Genomic DNA, 8,009 nt, shown 5'->3' with positions numbered 1-8,009 from the left:
GAACTGCTGGGTCTCCAGCAGCCTCCGTGTCACTCAGCCACAGTCCCTGCTGGTTTTTTCAGCCCAAAGTTACAGGGATGTCTTCCCAGCTCTGGAATCCTGAGGTGTGGGGCTGGGACCCCTCGCTTCTCAGAGGAGGCCTCTGCAGCCAAGATATCCCTCCCGATTCAAGACTGTCCTTTCCGAACACGCAGAACAAAGATGGGTGTGTACACATACACTAAAATGTAAAAACATGTATGAGAAAGATAAAACACCAAAATCTGACTTGTTTCACCTCTGGAGAGCTAGGAGGGAAATGGGGTGGAGGTGTACACAGGGGAGTCTGGTATCTGTAATGTGTCCATTAAAATATATCAAATGTGAAGGGAAAAAAAGTTAAATGAGGTTATAGGGTGGGGCCCTAATCCAACAGGATTGGTTTCACACAACGAGGAGGCAGCTGTCTGAAAGCCAAGAGGAGTGGCCTAAGGAGAAACCACACCTGCTGACACCTTGATTGTGCACTTCCAGCCTCTAGAGCTGTGAGAAAATAAAAATGTGTGGTTTAAACCACCAGGTCTGTGGTGTTTTGTATGGCAGCCATAGCTGACTAATACAGGCTCCTCCTACCACAGCCCCAGGAAATGGCGTTACCAAAAGGTGTTGTTTTTTTCCTTCATTACTATAAAACCAGAATTAAATATAAAAATAATGATAACAATAGCTCCAGTGAGAAAGCCTGGCCTCTGTACCTTTACAGGTCTGAATGTTTTGAATTCTCAGATTGGGAGGCTGGGACGATTACAGTTCCATTTTGCAAATGGAGAAACAACCCCCACAATCTCCATGACTAAAACATCAAAGACTTGCCCTAACCGGTTTGGCTCAGTGGATAGAGCGTCGGCCTGCGGACTGAAAGGTCCCAGGTTCGATTCCGGTCAAGGGCATGTACCTTGGTTGCAGGCACATCTCCAGTAGGGGGTGTGCAGGAGGCACCTGATCGATGTTTCTAACTCTATTCTTCTCCCTTCCTCTCTGTAAAAAATCAATAAAATATATTTTTTTAAAAATCAGCCAAAACCAGTTTGGCTCAGTGGATAGAGCGTCGGCCTGCGGACTCAAGGGTCCCGGGTTCGATTCCGGTCAAGGGCATGTACCTGGGTTGCGGGCACATCCCCAGTAGGAGATGTGCAGGAGGCAGCTGATCGATGGTTCTCTCTCATCGATGTTTCTAACTCTCTATCTCTCTCCCTTCCTCTCTCTGTAAAAAATCAATAAAAAATATATTTTAAAAAATAAAAATAAATAAATAAAATAAATAAATAAAAATCAAAGACTTATTTCTTGCTCATGCTACGTGCTCATGTCAGGTAGGTGGGTGTGACCAGGATCAGGAGAGCTCTGGTTCACATCTATTCATTCAGGAGCCAGCGGACAGAGCCCAACACGGCACAGGGAAAGGGAGGGACCATGGCAAATCACACACTGGCTTCCAACCCCGGAAGTTACACTCCCACTTGCATCTCATTGGCCAAAGCAGGTCACAAGGTCCACTCTCGTGTCAAGAGGGCTGGGCAGGTGCAATCCTACCAGGTGCCCAGAATGAGGAGAACTGAAATGCGTATTCCTGGGTGCGAGCTCCTCTGCTCGGGGCTGGAGCTCCAAGGACGCCGGGAACTGGAAGAAGACTCGAGTAGCCGAGGTGTATGGGACATGCTTTATTGCACACACAGCAGCCACTGCAAACACAGCAGCCACACGCAGGCTGGTCAGCAGTGCACTTTACACTAACTCAGACAAAAGAGGCTTCTTGCCAAGTAGCGACATCAGTGTTACATACGATAAAGTTGCGCCTGTGCAGTGCGTGCAAACTGCCGTGTCATCGCCTTTGCACGTGTGTATGGCACACGGGCCTTTAACATCCGGCGTACTCTGGTCAGGGTCCCCACGTGTATAAACAGCTCAATCGACACACCACTGAGATTCACACCGGAGCCCACACTCTCAACCACTATGCTTTCCTGAGAGAAATGTCCAGGCAGGCCTGCCCTCCTCCATGTATTCATCCAATGGCTCATCCATTCACTTGGCAGGTGCTGGGCCCGGGTGTTGGGGGAAGAAGTACAGAGAGCCAAGAGATATTTAGAATGAAGCGTTGATAGAATTTGGTCCTGGGTTAGCTTTGGGGGATTGGGGAGGGGGGCATGTCAACCATTCGTCCGTTCATCCGTTCCGCATCTATTGACCACCTGCTCGGTGCAGCTGTTCTAGGCTCTGAGCAGACAGCTGCCAACACACAGAGATCCCTGCCCTTGGAGAGCTGACAACAAAGTGTCCCATGTGCTGTCCCCGGGGAGCCGGTGTGAAGAGGGAAAATAGGAAGCAGGTGCTGGGAAAACTGAGGTACTAGAGTCAGGGAACCCCCAGATATCTGGTTTGTTCAACAGGATGACAGGGGACAGTGATGGGGTTCACACCGCAAAAGGGCTGGGTTTGCAAGAAATTAAGACATACATCCACACAAAAAAAGCTTGTACACGAATGTTCACAGCAGCATCCTATATAATAAAAGGCTAATATGAAAATAGACCCAACGGTGGAACAACTGAAACAACCGAACAACTGAACAACCGGTTGCTATGACATGTGCTGACCACCAGGGGGCATGTGTGGAACATGAAGGGCCTTGGCTGCAGCGGGATGGTGGAGTAGATGAGCAGGGGCGCCAGACCAAGGCAGGGCACCGGTTGCTGTCATCAGGGCGAGGCTCTGGTGGTTATTGAAAATTCTTTGCTCCCATGCTCTGTGGTCCCACCAGGCACTCGCACCTGCTGCTGGCACCAGCCCTGCTCACACTCGCACCCACTGCTGGGGCCTGGGGCCGGTCCCGATCACTCGGTACCATCAGCTGGTGCGAACGGGGCCAGCGCCATCAGCGTGTGGGAGCCGCAGCGGTGGGAGTGGGGCTGCTGGCAGACAGGGGACGGGACCCGGCAGTGGGAGGGGCTGGGTGGGGACCCGCCCCTGAGCCTACCGCAGCCTCGAGGCCCACAGTTTCTTTCAGGGTGCACGAATTTGTGCACTGTGCCCCTAGTTACTCACAATAGCCAACAGGTGGAGATAGTCCAAATTTCCATCAGGGATGAAAGGATAAACCTAATGGGGTCTATCCGGACCATGAAATATTACTCAGCCATAAAAAAAGGAATGAAATGCTACGACAGGGATGAATCTTGAGAACGCTGAGTCAGGTGAAGGAGCAGACACAAAAGGCTGCGTGTTGTAGGATCGCACTCACATGAGATATCCAGAACAGGCAAACCTACAGACAGAAAGCAGACGGAAGGTGCCCAGGGGCTGCGAGCGAGGAGAGGGGAGTGTCTGCTAATGGCTACAAGGTTTCTTGTGGGGGTAATGGGAAGGTCCTAAAACTGATTAGCTGCCCTGGCCCGTGTGGCTCGGCTGGCTGGGCAGCCTCCTCTGCACCAACAGGGGGTTGCAGGCTTTTCCCCAGTAGGGGGCGTGCCGGAGGCAGCTGGTGGATGCTTCTCTCTCCCTCTCCCTTTCTCTCTCTCTAAAGCAATAAGAGCACATTTTTAAGCATAATAATAAAAATAAACTTTATTGTGGTGACAGTTTCACAGCCCTACGAATATGCCAAAAACACTGACCTGCGTACTTAACGTGAGTGAATTATATGGACGGTGAATTACATTGTAATAAAACTGTGTTTGTTTTTTACACATGAAACACTTCACGCCTTTGCCTGTCATCCTTGCGCAGGGGCCAGGCTAGTCTGCTCTGTCTGTTCCGATTGTGGTATATGTGCTGCCTCCCAGCGCACCCAATAAAACCGGTTTTTTTGCAAAAGAAAGAGGAGGGCTGGGTTTGGGAAGCCAGTTGGAGTTTAGTTCGAGGCGTTGGCGGGAGAAGGCAGCTGGAGACCTAGGCCCGAGGTGTGGGCGGGATTCGGGACAGTGAATGTGAGTGTTGGCCTGCAACACGGTCGTATTTTACCTCTGGTTGGGGTTGGGGCTTTATTGGGTCCGGGATTTTTTTGGTTTTTTTGTTGTTGTTTTTTTGCTGCCAGACTTGCAGGCAGCATGGGAGCCAGCAGGGGGCAGCAGAGGACCGTGCAGACCCGCAGACAAGAGGCTGCTGAGGCCCGCTCTCCATGCACCTGCCCCCTCCACACACTCCCATGCATCTGCCCCTTTCTCTGCCTTTCCAGGTCTGCAGAGAGTTCGCCCAGCGGCACAGACCTGACATAGGCACCTCCCTCCCTCAGTGTCCCTGGGGCAGATACTGGAACCTGCCCCCTAGGTCTCCCGAATTCAGTGTCCCGTGGTCTCTACAGCCCAGCCCGGGGCCAGGCTGTTCCTCCCCAGCCTCTCCCCAGCCTCCTACCTGGTCTCCTGCCCCCTGCCATCCTCCCAGCACAAGACAAGACACGGCATCTTTCTAAAGCCCAAGCTCAGCACTGCCCTTCCCTGCTCAGAACAGAACCATCCATGGCTCCCCAGTGCCCTAAAAAAGTCCAGACTTTTCACCACAACCTCCAACTCCCCACCAGGTCTGGCTCCTGGGGGCCCCTCAGTCTCTTCTCTCAGCACCCCCGCCCCTCACCCCACCCTGTGGTCTTGTTCCCCAGTAGGGGGCGTGTAGGAGGCAGGTTCACTGAACTGAACTTCCTCCAAGCCCTTGCACATTCTGTTCCCACTGTTTGGAGCATGTCCACAGGCACACCACTCCACTCAACCTGCCCTGCCCCCATTCATCCTCCAGGTCTCAGCTTAGACGCCTCTTCCTCCAGGAAGCCCTCCTTAAACCCCGAGCTGAGTTCATCCACCTCAGCCCTGCCCGCTCTGGGTCGTTACTGTCTGAAGACAGGTTTGTCTCCCTGCTGGACTGTGAGCCCTGAGAGGGCAGGGCCTGTCTCAGTCACCAGTGGGTCCCAGCACCACCCAGCATGGGGCAGGCACAGGGTAGGGGCTCAAGAAATGTATGTGGACTAAGTGAATGTGCGTAGATTCTCAAAATCTAGATCCTTCTCTTCGGTACCTAGCAGTCTCCATTCATTCACTGACAAGCGTTTATTGAGCAACTACTGTACACCAAGCTCTGTTGCTGAGCTCAACTGGGCACCAGGAACATGAAGAGAAACCAGACCAGCTCCTACTCTCGAAAAGCTTGCAGTCTAGTGGGGAAGGCAATCTGGGACCAATGTAATAATAAATAATAAATATTTATTGCTCTAGCCTGTTTGGCTCAGTGGATAGAGCGTCAGCCTGCGGACCAAAGGGTCCCGGGTTCCATTCTGGTCAAGGGCATGCACCTTGGTTACAGCACGATCCTTGGCCCAGCCCCTGGTCAGGGCTCATGCAGGAGGCAGTCAATCTATGTGTTTCTCTCACATTAAAGTTTCTCACTGTCTTTCTCTCTCTCTTCCACTCTCCCTAAAAAATCAATGGGAAAAACATCCTTGGGTGAGGATTAACAAATAATAATAATAAACATTTATTAAGCATGTACTGTATACACCATGCACTGTGCTAAGTGCTGTACATTTATTTACGTACCAGAGGCCCAGTGCACAAATTCGTGCTCATTGAAAGGAAATTGATTAGATGAAATATTTTAGAGGCAGGGGAGGGGCCACGGGAGGGCTCCAGGGAGTGTCTAGCCCAGCCGCGGGCAAACTACGGCCAGCGGGCCAGATCCGGCCCGTTTGAAATGAATAAAACTAAAAAAAAAAAAAAAAAAAAAGACCGTACCCTTTTATGTAATGATGTTTACTTTGAATTTATATTAGTTCACACAAACACTCCATCCATGCTTTTGTTCCGGCCCTCCGGTCCAGTTTAAGAACCCATTGTGGCCCTCGAGTCAAAAAGTTTGCCCACCCCTGGTCTAGCCCATCTCACCCAGACCTGATCGGGCCCATCAGGGCCGGCCGAGGAGGGACCATGGGAAGGCTCCAGGGTGTGTCCGGCCCATCTTGCCCTGTCCCGATTGGCTGGACCCCAGCAGCAAGCTAACCTACCACTCAGAGCGTCTGCCCCCTGGTGGTCAGTGCACGTCATAGCGACTGGTTGAGCGAACGGTCTGACACTTAGCATATTAGGCTTTTATATAGAGAGAGCCTTGTGACAGTTTTGTGAGGGAAGAACTACATTATCCCTGTTTTACTGCTGAGGAAACTGAGGCAGGGTGTAAGTGGACAAACTGGGAATGGAACCAATATCTTTCTAACACCCAAGCTTTACCCTCCTCTTTTTCCAGCCTGAAGGGAGAAGATGTAGCCCATGCCCATGCCCACAGCCCACGCTGGGGTCTGTGTGTCCTGCAGGGGGCCCTGGCTTCCACAAGAGGGCGCAGAGGAGAGCGCAAGGCTTAGCCTCGGGTGCTAACCGGAGGGTGGAATTTCAGGCCTGGGGCGAAGTGCTTGGCCCAATGAGGAAGAGACCAGTGTCCTAGGCTGGACCTCGGAGCGTAGGAGCCCTCGCTCTGCCCACCCACGCTCTGCCCACCGGAGGTCACTGCCTGCCACCACCACTCCTTCCTCTGAGTCCAGGGCGCCCCTAGATTCTCAGGGCTGTGGCTGCTTATTTTGCGAACGAGGAAGTGGCTGTGTGGGGAAGGAAGCGGGCTGGGCCGTGACCAAGAGTGATTATGATTCATGGGGAAAACCCTTCCTCGGAATCCAGCCCCTTTGTGAGCATAGGGCATTGCCCTCTGAAACAGTGGCTGGTCAGCTGGCGCAGGGGGAGCGGCCGTCGAGGGGGGTGCAGGCTCTCTCCTGTGCCAGGGCGGGGTGGGTGGGGGGGTGAGTCTGGAGGGAGGGGTTCCACAGGGGACTTGGAGGCCAGGAGGCCACTGCTGAAGCAAAGATGTCGAAATAGCTAACCATTTTGACCCCCTCCAACCTGCACTGCCCCCCCCACCCATCTTGCCTCAGACCTTCAGCACCCTATTGTCTGTGTCATGGGTTATGCATATATGCATACAAGGTCTTTGGGGGTCAGTGGGGGAGAGAGGGGGACATGTGTAATATTTTCAACAATAAAGAATGATTAAAAACAAGATAAATCAATGAATAAAAAAATCATAACACATTAAAATAATAATAATAATAATAAATCCTGCCCTGAGGAAGCGTTCAGGGTGATAAAAGGGCCCTGGAGCTAGATTTGGGTGCTGGCTGCCCGAGATGAATTTTCTGGGAAGGGACTTATGCCCCGGTGAAGCTGATAAAGAGATTAAATTGTTTCGGAGACCAAAGTGAATTTGAACACTGGCTGGGCATTTGAAGAGACTAAGGCATGGCTTGTTTTCACTTCCTTTTCACTTTTGAGGTGAAATAGTGACACTGTGCATGTGGTTTTCTAATGAGTCCCTTACATTTTAGGGATGCGGGCTGCAGTACCTATGAATAAAGTTAGATAACGGCTGGAATTTGCTTTCAAATGATATGGGAGGGGCGGGGGAGGGGAGGGGAGACAAGATGCTCTCCCTCTCCAACCACCTCCCGCTGCCCCCTCCCCCCTCACTCAGCTCCAGCCACACAGCCTCCCAGCTGTCCTCACTCACCAGGCACCTCCTGCCTCAGGGCCTTTGCTGTCCCTTCTGCCAACCCCTTTCCCTGCGACGTTCCCTCCTCAGAGAGGCCCGCCCCCGCCATTCCCCGTCCTCTGGCCCTGTGTTATGTTTTATAGCACTCACCTCTCCCTGACTCCCTGATGAGACGCGGTTATCAGTTGTTTGACTATTGCCCATCTCCCTCCAATAGGACTTAGCCCCACAGGGAAGCGAGGTGGCCTGTACCCTTGACGCAACCTGGCAGATAGTCCACGCTCAATAAATATTTGTTAAATGATTGAATAGCCTGGAAAGCCCCAGGTAAATGAGGTGAGAGGGGAAGGAGGAGGGGGGCGAGGTGGATATCCGAGCAAAGGGAACAGCCCGTGCCAAGGCCTGAGGCGCCTACCCCCCCCCCCCCCCCCCGCCCACTGTCTCCTCTCGCACGG

At 52.4% G+C, this 8,009-nt stretch overlaps 1 non-coding gene across 1 annotated transcript; it reads right to left on the bottom strand.

The window, feature by feature from the left end:
• Positions 1-3,720: 3,720 nt before the first annotated feature.
• Positions 3,721-3,826, bottom strand: LOC139000419 (U6 spliceosomal RNA). The gene has a single exon (XR_011469595.1). It is a non-coding gene; the product is annotated as a U6 spliceosomal RNA (small nuclear RNA).
• Positions 3,827-8,009: the final 4,183 nt, after the last annotated feature.

The sequence above is a fragment of the Myotis yumanensis genome, unplaced genomic scaffold, assembly GCF_028538775.1.
Source record: "Myotis yumanensis isolate MYYU_CA2020_CCGP unplaced genomic scaffold, mMyoYum1.0.hap1 SCAF_23, whole genome shotgun sequence".
NCBI classification, from domain to species: Eukaryota; Metazoa; Chordata; class Mammalia; order Chiroptera; family Vespertilionidae; genus Myotis; species Myotis yumanensis.
This window is presented reverse-complemented; position numbering and strand designations above follow the sequence as displayed.